Genomic DNA, 12,899 nt, shown 5'->3' on the forward strand with positions numbered 1-12,899 from the left:
GTGATGAATGATCATAAATTCGATCTCTAATGAATTTTTAATAGAAACAAGAGCTGAAAAGATTCACCAAGGTAACGATGATGCCACTGGCTGTGTCACAACAGTGACTCACTTTTGTAAGCATCCTTTTTGCAAGGATGTGATAATGTCATTGCCAAATACCTTGCCCAAACAAAACAGAGAGATAGAGAGAGAGAGAGAAGTTAACAACTTACTCCAACTGACATCTACTCGTACTATCTTGAACAATGCGAGAGAAAGAAAGGTTGTCCATAGTGTCACGTAAATAGCAGAGAAGCACGGGTAGAGAAGCATTACCTTGCCAATGGCAGCGGTAGTGTTTCTGGCAGTCATAGGTGGATTGGTTTCCTGTCTTGAACCCTTCAATTTCCCATTCTGTGGCCATTTGATCAAGATAGTAGATACTTGGGAAGACTTCTGAGTGGCCATCCTTGGTAGCTCTCCGGGACAAGCTCACCAAAGGTACTTCATGTGCTATAAGTGGCCCCCATAGGAAAGACAAGCCTGTTTTAGTAGCTCCAAGCCCTTGTCTAGTCCCTTGAGAAGGTCCCAACTGATATGCTTGTTGATAATAAGACCTTGAAAGCCCAAACCCTGATCTGCTTGCACAATGAGAATCTTAGATTTATCAAATGGGGCTACATTGGGAAGCTTGTCATTGGCAGTTAGGATGGAGCCAACCACCACACGAGATGCTGCTTCATGCAATTCATCTGATATGCAGAAATCTATTTTAAACATAAAATCAGACACACACACACACACACACAAACACACACACACACACACACACACACAAACACAACACACACACACACACACACACACATACACACAAACACACACACACACACACAAACACACACACACACACACACATATATATATATATATATATATATATATATATAAAATAAGAAAAGGGGGAAAAAGCCCACTTATCCCTTACAGATACATAAGCATTGAAATTGATCCAGCACCCATTAGCTTAGAAAGGTTGGGTTTTAGTCCAATTGTAATAGCAAGGAAAGAAACATGCAAACTCATGGCTGTGGAGCAGAATGCCAGCTGATTGAGCTAAGTGAAGCTTACTTCACAATTCAACCAATGCTTCTCATAAGCAATACTATGCTGCTAGTATAAGAGAGAGAAATTGAAAATGACCATACTAACCATCAGAAGACCGTGATTATCTTGCACTCCATGTTAACCATTATGAAAATGAACACTGGTATTGTTTTAAATTTGAAGTGCTCAAGTGATTTCTCTAAAGAAAACAGGAAGCAAAAACAACAAATACTTGGCATCTAAATAACGATGATACCTGCGTGTGGCTACCACGACAAAGGTTCAAAACCCACCTTTCACCCACTACTTACTAACTTGTATCTCACTTGCCAAGCAAAGGAAAGAAAAACTTCATAATTCAACTTGAGATGATTTAAAAACTATTCCTACTTGTGATATTTCCATATTTATTTATATAGACAGCAAAAGTAACTCTTTTTAGAAAAACAGAATGAACTCCAACAATGCATAGCATGATGCCAGCGTAGATACATACATATATCCAAGTACATGAAAATGCATGTATTTTTATAACTTCATTAAACAACGATGGATTAAAACAAAATTGGACAATTAGAGACCCAGACAGAAGAAGCAACACAAATTACTTTAAATAGCAAACAAACAGATTAATCCTTGAAACAAATGCATTTCCTGATTTTGCTCAATCTCTTCTGGCAGCAACAATTCCGAATCATATTAGACAATTTCACTCTAGATCTTCTGAAGTAATTTGTTGAAAGCATAAATATCTAATACGTCTGTTGAGACCACAGTTTTAAAACTCGTCCAACAACAAGATTACTATTAGTGCATTCAGATTACCAATGTGAAACACATGTTAGAACATAACTTGGGAGAGTCATCTATCTGAGTCTTGGAGGCATTCAAGGCAGATATCTACAATGAATCACCCGTCTCAGCTTTGAAAACTCGGTCAAGTCGATCAGTTCTTGCATTTTTCATCATTTTTGAGAATTTAAATGGTTATATTGTGTATAAATTATATTTTATGATTGGGCATATATTAATACAACTTATAATATGAAAATAAACATTATTTAATTATAAAAATACATTCATAAAAACAATTTTAAATCAACACGATAAACAATGCATGGAAACTACAAAAAGTTTGTTAATCTGAAATACATGGCAAGAGATAACAAAACTAAGTTCGTGAATAAATATTTTAAAAATGATGCATGGTTTAGTAAACAATAACTCTAATAGTCTCAGGGATTGAGAGAAAGTATGTCATTCACAGATTCACTGTCAAATGTGATGCCTTGGAACAAAGCAATTCAGCATAAACAAAGAGAACACATTCTCATTGAAATAGCCAAACAAATCACGAACATCCTGAGAACATACGGTTTGAGTGAAAGGTATTGTCCGTTAATACTTGAGGCAAAAGGAAAAAAAAATGATATCTCTAGCATTAATTCCATAAAATTATGGACAACGGAGAAATAAATGGTACCTTTAAAGCTGCACGTTTGAATGGTCGAAGATATGATTTGACTAACTTATAGATCAATATATCTAAAGGCACAACGCAGCTTCCATCTCGCAACCATGGGTGAGCTGACAACATAGAAGTGTTTGTTAGTTTCCAACATGCCAAAAATAGGCCACACCCAAATGCTGTCACTAACAATAGATATCCCAAATGTTCAACATTTAACTGAAAGCAATAGCAAAAGAAGAACTAGAAGCACAAGTAAAATCCAATGACTACTATAATCAACTAAAAAGATGGACATACAAGAAAAATAAAGAATAATAGACTTTTAACATAAATTTTTTGGATTTTAAAGTAGATTAATGACATAAACTACAGGAATCAAAAAAGAATAATTCACTTCACTTTTAGTCATCCAACCCAATATAAAACATTATCTAAAATAGAAATCAGTTTATAATCTATCAGAAATTAGGAAAAAAAAAACCTTTTTCATCGCCATATCAGGTATCCAGATAATCACACTTGAGGTTGTTCCCTATATTTGGTTAGATTTTCTGTTTCAGTCTTTTTAAGATTTCTAAACTAAATAACAAAAACAAGCATAAAAAGCTTTCAATTGCATAAAGAAACCATAATAGGCATCAAATTATTATAACTCTACAATGTCAATGTCAAATAAATTTTCATGGCAGATGGATTTGGGATTCCTTGCCTTATTAATATCTCCACCTCTTAAAAATGAGTTTCCCATGGATACATACAAGAGTGTTAGGCTTTTTTCTTCAAATAAGTTGGAACTAATATGAAAAACAACAATTCTGAATCCAAAATTAATTAAAAAAATAATTCTGGACTATAAACTATTTTAATAAAAATACAAGAAAATCTTTTTATCCTCAATCACCAACAATAGATTCCTCCAAAACTAAAAAGACCCAATCTTAACCAAATAGGAAATTAAAAATGGGAGAAAGCAAACCTTTATAAGCAATTCGAAGGAGAAAGAAGAGAAATCCTAGGGTTTACTTCTATGGAGAGCTTAATACCCTTTGAAATCGCCGAAATCCCTTCGATAGAATGATGCCCTTAGAAATTGCAGAGTTTTTGATGGAAAATCTTGAAATCGCAGGGTTTCTACTTAAAATCGCTGAGAAATATACCCTTTGGAGGCGATGATACCCTTTGTAAGAGCTCCAAGTGAAAAACCAGAGATTGAGAGAACAAATTCTTCTCTTCATCAACCTTCGAATTAAATTTGTTTGAAGCGTTATAATAGGATCGAAGCATCGATCTCATCAAACCGAACTTTCAAAAATTTGATGGCTTATAGCACACAATCCATGCCATCGAGCTTGCAATTTTTCACGTAGTGAGAGAGAGAGCAAATAGCAGAGAGTGAGAGGGCGGAGAGAGAGAGAGAGAGAGAGAGAAAGCAAAGAAAGAGAGTAGAGAGGCAAGTGTAAAAAATTTAATTTTTGTAGTGGCGGGTAGGCGTTTCCGCTGCTTCGTGCACACAAATATGCGGGAACTCATTTAGCGCAAATTTTTTTATATAGGAAAATTATACTCTATCGCAGCGGAATATATTATCCGCCGTTATATCTAATTTAAAAAAAAAAAATTATAGAGAAAAACTGACGATAAATTTTTACTCTACCGCTGCGGAAAATGTAATCCGCTGTTATATTTAATTTAAAAAAAAAATTTAATAAAAAGAACTCTCTAAATCGAATTTTTTATAAAAAAAAAAAATTATACTCTATAGAGGCGAAAAATATAATCCGCTGCTATATTTAATTCAAAGAATATAAAAAAATTATACTCTATAGCGGCGGAAAAATAATCCACTGCTATATTCAATTAAAAAAAAAATTGATAAGAGAGAACTCACTAAACCATGTTTTTTTTATAAAAAAAAATTGTATTCTATAGCGACGGAAAATATAATCCACTGCTATATTCAATTTAAAATAGAGAGAACTCACTAGTTTTAGTGGCGGATATATTTTTTCGCTGCTATATGCACTTGAATAAGTATGATGTGAATTTTCTACGTATGCATGGGTCTCTATAACGGCGGATACAATTATCCGCTGCAATAAATATATATATAGCGTCGGATAAAATTATCCGCTGTTATAAACCGTCGCTGTAGATCAAAAATGTTGTAGTGATGCTTAAAAAAAATCATGTTCATACGTTTTTTTTTTTAGCTGTCAAACATGGGAAAGGAAGGATTTCCCTAGGACCACACGTTCAATTTGTACAGCCCCCCATCAGCACGTTTGCCTTCAATTGGTATATTTTCTTTTTCTTTTATCTTATCTACAGCACCATGATAGAGGTCCATTAATTCAAGAGATGTGGTTCAGCCCTACCTTCACTGCACTTGTCTATGTTTCCACTAGATGAATATATGCACCTCCAATGAAATATTCTGATGACAACCATCCACGAAGTATTGTAAGAGAGAGTGTCTCCTCATCTGTTAATGGATTTACCAACTTCCCTACCAATTCCACGATTCCATGGGGGCGTTTTCATCCATGGCTCTCTATGAGAGATTCAACCCTTAGTAATTAGATTTTAAAATGAAGAATAAGAGTGAAGATGAACACCAGAGAGGACCCAATGGAAGTTTTTATGGTTTCTTAAAGTTATTTGGTGAGTTCGAAGGCAGTGAGAATGAGAGCAAAACGGGTATAATAGAAAGAGAGAGAGAGAGAGCAGATGACGTTTTTTCTGTTTGCTGTCCTTCTTTCTCTTTTGAGAAGGAGATAGAAATTTAAAAAAAAAAAAAACTGATCTGCTATTGGCACACCACCCAGCAATATGAAAGCATTAAGGGTTTAATATTAAAATTGAATTTCTTCTAGGGGCACACCATCGAGTTAAACAGTAAGTTGTTGTTCTTACTAACAGCATGCTAAATTTTTATTTTTATTTTATTTTTTTTATTTTTTTTTATTTTAAAAAGGTTAAAGAACAAACCGCACACTCTAAAAAATAAACAAAACTCTTATTTGTGCCTAAAAAGAAAGATTAAAATAAATAAAAATAAAAAATAAAATAAAATAAAAAAATTTCTCATGCTCAACAATCATTAAATCATCCCTAAAAAAAAAAAAAACTTTTCGAAATCTTGCATTATTTTAGGATTATTCCGAATGATCCTTGATCGGACCATAAAAATAATATGTCAAGGTAAATATTCAAAGTCTAACCCGATAAGCAATAATTGAGCCAACAATAAAAACAAAATAAACTGATAAACAAACAATTAAAAATAACAAAACTAGGTCATTCTAACAATACACCCATACTTGGGGTTTTTCAAGTTTGATCCTCAAAAGTCCCCAGCAGAGTCGCCACTGAAAGCGCCCTCGATCCGCGGGGTGTACGGATCCGCTTTTGACCCTTGAGGTTTGGGAGTCGCCACTTAGTTATTACGTTCTAGGAACCGAATACTTACTCTAAACGGATAAAGAAACTAATCTACTAAAGAAAAAACCTGAATCCCAGGATCACATTACGGGGTTGGAATGTGTTAGGCACCAACCCCGCCCGCCCAATGCCGGTCTCTACTTATCCCAAATAGGATTACATTGCTAACAAAAAACCTAGAAAAAAAAATAAAAGAAATTTTACCTTCGATACGCAAAGATTATATTCCCTCAGATCTGATAAGGCTACTCCTTGTATTGTACTCCTTGCTTTGTTCTGTCTTCGGATTTGATTTCTGATCTCCGAGGCAAAGTATCTCTTTTTTGGATCTGGATTCTTCGAATTTGTTATGGATTTTGGAGTGTTTTTGAAGGATTTTTACGGGTTTTTCAAGTTAAAATTGAAGTATGGGTGTTAGGTAAGGAGTTGGGACTTCAAAATTAAGGTTTATAGGAGGTTAGGAAAGCTTTTTGACCTACTTCTCTTAGGGTTTATGATTTGATACGAAAATAGGGTGTGGAGGCTCCTATTTATAGATTTTTTTTAAGGGTTTGTTTAGATAGAATTAGTGTTTAATTAGAATTCTTTTAGTTAGAGTTGTATTTTAGTTAGAATTCTATTAGGTAGAGTTGTATTTTAATTAGAATTATTTTAGGTAGAGTTATATTTTAGTTAGAATTCTATTAAATAGAGTTATTATTTAATTAGAACTCTATTAGGATTTTGACTTTTGGTCTTATTTGATTGATTTTAAGATTTTGACTTTAGTCTTAATTGATTGACTTTAATATCTTGACTTTAGTCTTACTTAATTGACTTTAATTTTGACTTTAGTCTTACTTGATTGACTTTAATACCTTCACTTTAGTCTTGCTTGATTGACTTTAATTTTTTGGAGAATCCTCCTCTATTATATCTTTAATTCTTTGGACCCCCAAATGGAGGGGTCCTTGAAGAAATATCTTGGCAACCCCCAACAATTTTGCCTGAGAGCCTGATTGATCGATTTTTTTAGTTTAAAATTTTAAATTAATTTTATTAATGTTTCACTTTAATTATTTAATATTTTATTTATTAATTTCAAAAATTTTAATTATAAAAATCGTGAAATTATCATTTGGCCCTCGGAGAGGACTTTTCGCGTTTTAAGTCAATTTTTGATGTTCTAGGATGTTTTAGAATCGATTTTTCGTGAGAAATTCGATGGAAATGTTGGTTTTTGTCATTTATGAAATTTTTTATGTGAAATGGTCGTGAACTTTATGAGGGGCATTTTCGTAATTTTGTCAAATTCTATGAAAATTGGCGAAATGATTTATTTGATTTCGATTTTTTATTTTATGTGTTTGAAAGGATTTTTCTAAGCGTAATGTAGGTTCTAGGGATATTTTTATGTTAGGGGTATTTTGGTAATTTGGTCATTTTTTAGTGATTTTCATCGTAAAACTTTTTTTTGTCTACAAGATGATGATTTCTATGTTTCTAGGGTCATATTTTCCTAGCGTAGCGTGGTTTCTACCGTTTAGTCAGTTCGAGATACCTCATTAGGATTTCTGAAACACATCTGGTAATAAAATAAAGCATTGGAATAATCATCCATCATTGAGAACCGTTGCAATCAGGTTGACGAGTTGATTAATCAGGCGGATGCAAAAATGGGGTGTCTACAATATTCAATGTTTTTGTTTGTTACTAGATATATTTCAGAAATTTAGATGAGGTATCTCAAACTAACAAAACTATAAAAATCACGCTACGCTAGAAAAATATAACCCCAAAAATATAGAAATTATTATTTTGCAGACAAAAAAAAGTTTTACGATAAAAATCACTAAAAGACAATCAAATTACAAAAATACCCCTAACATTAAAACATCCTTAGAGCCCACATTACGATTAGAAAAACCCTTTCGAACACATAAAACAACAAATTAAAATCAAATAAACCATTCCGTCAATTTTCACAAAATTTGATAAAATTACAAAAATACCCCTCATAGGATTCACAATCATTTCATACCAAAAAATTTTATAAATGACACAAACATATAATCCCATCGAATTCCTTACGAAAAATAGATTCTAAAACATTCTAAAATATCGAAAAACGACTCTTCAACACAAAAGTTCTCTTCGAAGGCAAAATGGTAATTTTTCAATTTTAATAATTTAAAATTTTAAAATTAATAAATAAAATATTAATTAATGTAACGTAAAATCATAATAAAATTAATTTAAAAATCTGAACCAAGATAATTAATCAATCAAGCCCTCAAGCAAAATTGTTGATGGTTGCCCACTTATTTAAGTGGAGCCCCCTGATATTTATTAAAAGACCCCTCCATCTGGGGGCCTAAAGAATTAAAATATAATTAAGGGGGTTCTCCTAAAATCAAAAATATATTCTTTCATTGTACGTAAGAATTAAAATCCTAATCTAAAGAAACCTAGTCAATCAAATAAGACTTAGGTCAAAACCCTTATTAAAACCCTAATCTAAAGAAACCTAGCCAATCAAATAAGACTTAAGTTAAAACCCTAATTCACCTTATCTAAAAGGAGACCTAGTCAAATATGAATTCTTCAAAAAAAAATTATAATTAAGAGCCTCCACAACCTAATCTCGCAGGTTAAAATAAATCATAGAAAAAATAGGTCAAAAAGTTTCTCTAACCTTCTCCAAACTCTAATTTTGAAGCCCTAACTCCCTACCTATTATCCAAACCCTAGCTTTTACACAAAAAACACCCAGAAACCTTTCAAAAACTTCCAGAAACCCTTAAAAAAAAAATAGTTAGATCTAGATACCTCAACTTGGAGATCAGAAGAGGATTTAGTGACGGAAACAAATCAAGAAATCTCATACGAAGAGTCTCTCCGCCTGCTCTGAGGGAACAAATCATTGCGATCATCTAGGTATACTTCTTATTTTTTTTTTTATTTTTTATTGGTTTTAGGTCTTTTAGTAATGTAATAATTTTTTAAGAAATAGTAGAGAGCGGCGTTTGCCAGGCGGGATTGGTGCCTAACACCTTCCAACCCCGTAATGTGATCCCCGGATCATAGTTTCTTTTTATTAGTGGATTAGTTGTTTTTATCTATTTAGAGTCAATGCTCGGTTCCTAGACTGTAATAACTAGGTGGCGACTCCCAAACCTCAAAAATCAAAAGTGGATCCGTACACCCCGCGGAAGGAGGACGCTTTCAGATTGTTGTAAATAGGAGATATGATAATTGAGTATTGTTTGAGAGGTTTTTGGTATACCGCGGAGTCCTCAGCCTATTCAAGTGCTTAAGTATCAACATCATTGTTTTTATCAATACCTGTTTTGTATCCTCTGAACAAAACAATTTTCATATTACGTTTTCCCATAATTATTGAGGATGTGTGTAGACAGATACCCCATTTTCGCACTCGCCCGATTAATCAACTCGTCAACCCAATTACAACGATTCCCAATGATAGATGAATATTCCAATATTTTTTATTTGTTAGTAGATGTGTTTCTTAAGTTTGAATGTGATATTTCAAGTAAGAAAAATTTTAGAAACCACGTTACGCTAGGAAAATATGACCCAAAAATATAGAAATCATCATTTTAAGACAAAAAGAAGTTTTATGAGAAAAATCATAAAAATTATCAAATTACTAAAAACCCTTGATATCAAAACATCTTTAGAGCCTACATTACACTTAGGAAAATCCTTTTGAACATATAAAACAACAATTAAAATCAAATAAATTAATTAGTCAATTTTCACAAAATTTGATAAAATTACAAAAATACCCCTCATAGGGTCCACGATCATTTCACGCCGAAAACCCATAAGTGATAAAAATTAATACTCTTAGTAAATCCTTACAAAAAATTAATTTGACAACATTTCAAAATATTAAAAAATAACCTCTCAATACAAAAGCAATTTTTAAGGGTAAGACGATAATTTTTCAAACCCTAAAAATCAAAAATCAAAAATTAATAATTAAAATATTGATTAACATAAAATAAAATTTTAATAAATCAAATTAAAATTTCTAAATAAATAAAATCAATTTATAAAGTCCACGGGTCAAATTTTAAGTAGTGACCCATTTATTTAAGTGGGGCCCACATGATATTTAATAAAAAAAACTTCTACCAAGGATCCCAAAGAATTAAAAATACAATTTAACAAAGAACTCTCCATTAGGAGGGGTTCTCCAAAAACTTAAAAAATTCTCATTCTACGTAAGTCAAAATTTAAAATTTAAAATTCAAATAAAACCTAATTTAATCTTAATCTAAACAAACTGTAAAACCACGAGTTTTTGATTCGTATCTCGAGAAAAAATAAATAGTTGAATTTTGAAAAAAAATCCTGAATGTGGAACTTAGGGGTAAAATTTTGGATATTTTTTATTATGTTTAATGAAATCTGACTTCACCATTAGATTCAAAATGATCAAAAAGCATACTTTATCCTATAAGCACGCTCAAATGAGAGTCCGAATAGAAAAGTTGCAAAATCCTCAATTATCGAGTCAGACCAAACTAAAATAATGACTTTTTGCTAGAACATGAATTTTTAAGATTTGATCATACCATTGGATTTATAACAAAAGATTATTGAACATGGACTATTTATTTGTCATTTCGGAGTTCTAAAAGTCGAATTATTATCAAAAATGAAAATGACATCAATTTTAGGGGTCACCTCAGGTCAGAAATTTAAATTTTTCTTAGAGACAGAATTTATAGAAATTGACCACACCATTAGATCCGAAATGAAAAATTATACAAAATAGAGTATTCACTTGTTACTTTTGGAGTCCAAACGATCAAGTTATTGTCGAACGAAACATAGGTAAAATACCGATTTCGTCCCGCATTTATATAAATAAATTTTTTTTATTAAAAACACTATTCATCTTCCAAACTCGTTAAAAAAGACCAGCCAACAATAGTTAAATGAAAATTTTGTTTTTCTTCAAAACTTTTACCTCAAATTCGTTGCAAATGGCTTGTCGTTGACTTCCGACGTAGAAGGGAGAAACCCATCCAATTTCCTTCCGTTTTCTTTTCTTTTTCACCCCGTATCATAAAAAAATAGTCGTATATATATACGGAGATTTCGTAACTTCGACCTCAGATTTCATCCGTTTCGAGATCAAACCGTCCTCCATCTCCGAAGGAGAAAGGACGACGGTGTTGAGATCTTAGAAACCACCAAGTTAGATTCAAAAATCAACCGTCTTGAAGTTCGAACCATCTCGATTTCAACACAGATCGTCTCGATTTTCTTGCACGTATTTTAATTCTGTCGCCTAAAGATTGTATAAGGAACTGTCAATTTCTATTAGTAATCGTAGATTGTAAAAATTGCATTAAGGATTTTATTAAAAATTTGTGGTGTGTTTCTAAAAATATAGATTTCTTTTTGTTATTTCAAATTCACACAAGAACTTGCATGTTTGATATGTTTAATTGTATTTTATAATAACATATATGTGGGTTCCTCACTAGGTTATTTCTATCAGTTGGGTCCTGTATACTGCTTGGACTTCGTTTTAATCTAAGTTTTGGTACTTTTTCAATGTTATTGATAAAAATAAATTTCATAGTTGAAAATATGATTTAATATTCAATGAACTAAAATTGAGTTGATGAATATCAAAAAGTAGATATTTTGTTTGAAAGATTGAAAACGGTAAAAATTAAAAAAAAAGGGAAAAAGGGTATGAAACGATAAAATGTCAGAGTCACACTTGAGGGGTGATGTCTGCATTTTACATTGTTGTATTGTGTGTAGGTTGGTGAACGGATATCCAAGGATAATGTTACTGGTTACATATTTATTTACTTTTTGTTAGCGCGAGGCGCTGTTTACTTTTATGTTTTGTTATTTATTTTAGACTGGGTGGCCACACTTGCATGGTAGGAAACTGGATATCCATTCTCAATCTTGTATTGATAATTTCTTTTTTTTTTTCAAATGAAAATAATATATATATATATATATATATATATATATATATATATATATATATATATATATATATATATATATATATATATATATATATAGCTATTATGTGAGTTGTTAAAAAGTCTATGAATACTTGAAAGGATAATATGTCAAACATCCAGAATGGTATACTATCCTAGGATGTATGGTAGGGACCACCAAGCTCATACGTGGTATGGGACGCGTATGAGAGTGGAGTCACAACTGAAATCCGGTTTATTCCTCTCTATCTTTACCAATGAACTTGTAATGTAAAGGTGGTCGTATACGAATGGTTAGTACATTTGGGAATCACATGCACGCTTGATAGGCATAGACGAAGATGATTAGTTAGTGATCACTAACAATCTATAGTTGTCGAACGTTCTGACACATCGAAAAGAGACCTATTGCTTACAATCACGTCAAACAGCCAGTCTGAGCCAGATAAATGATCCCGCAAGTGTGGTAAACAGCGACCAGCCACAAAATCAGGAACTAATACTTTATTATGAAACACCATGTCCCAACTATGAGCGATCCAGTCGTGAATCTCAACTTTCTAATTCCACTACTCCACCATTATGTATTATGTTTCTGTTGTCTTATTTTGATATATAAAATGAAATGCATGTTTAATATTTTCACTAGATCAATTAATTTTGTATAAAAAGAGAATGTTATAGTAAATACTGCTGATTGATGTAATGAGAGTTTTAAAATGTTTAGTTGCTCATTCCTGGCTATATGTACCAGTTAATCGTAGTTTATTTTGTAAAACTTTGCATATTTTAAATGATTCAGTATGTTTATTCGTTTATGTTATGAGAGGTTACTGGTAGAAATTGTTTGCTTCCTTACTGGGTAACCATTGTTACTCACCCTTTCTTTCTCCATTTTTTTTAGTTTCAGA

At 32.1% G+C, this 12,899-nt stretch overlaps 1 long non-coding RNA gene across 2 annotated transcripts; it reads right to left on the reverse strand.

The window, feature by feature from the left end:
• Nucleotides 1-349: 349 nt before the first annotated feature.
• LOC147406100 (uncharacterized) lies at nt 350-4,001 on the reverse strand. Of its 2 annotated transcripts, none has more exons than XR_015175762.1 (3): nt 3,718-4,001; nt 2,573-2,676; nt 350-734 (listed from the first exon to the last, which is right to left on the reverse strand). It is a non-coding gene; the product is annotated as an uncharacterized LOC147406100 (long non-coding RNA). The 2 variants fall into 2 exon arrangements; XR_015175761.1 differs by having other exon boundaries at nt 3,537-4,001.
• Between the last annotated feature and the right edge of the window lie 8,898 nt (nt 4,002-12,899).

This window comes from Akebia trifoliata, chromosome 3 (genome assembly GCF_017979445.1).
Source record: "Akebia trifoliata isolate Shusen 1 chromosome 3, ASM1797944v1, whole genome shotgun sequence".
NCBI classification, from domain to species: domain Eukaryota; kingdom Viridiplantae; phylum Streptophyta; class Magnoliopsida; order Ranunculales; family Lardizabalaceae; genus Akebia; species Akebia trifoliata.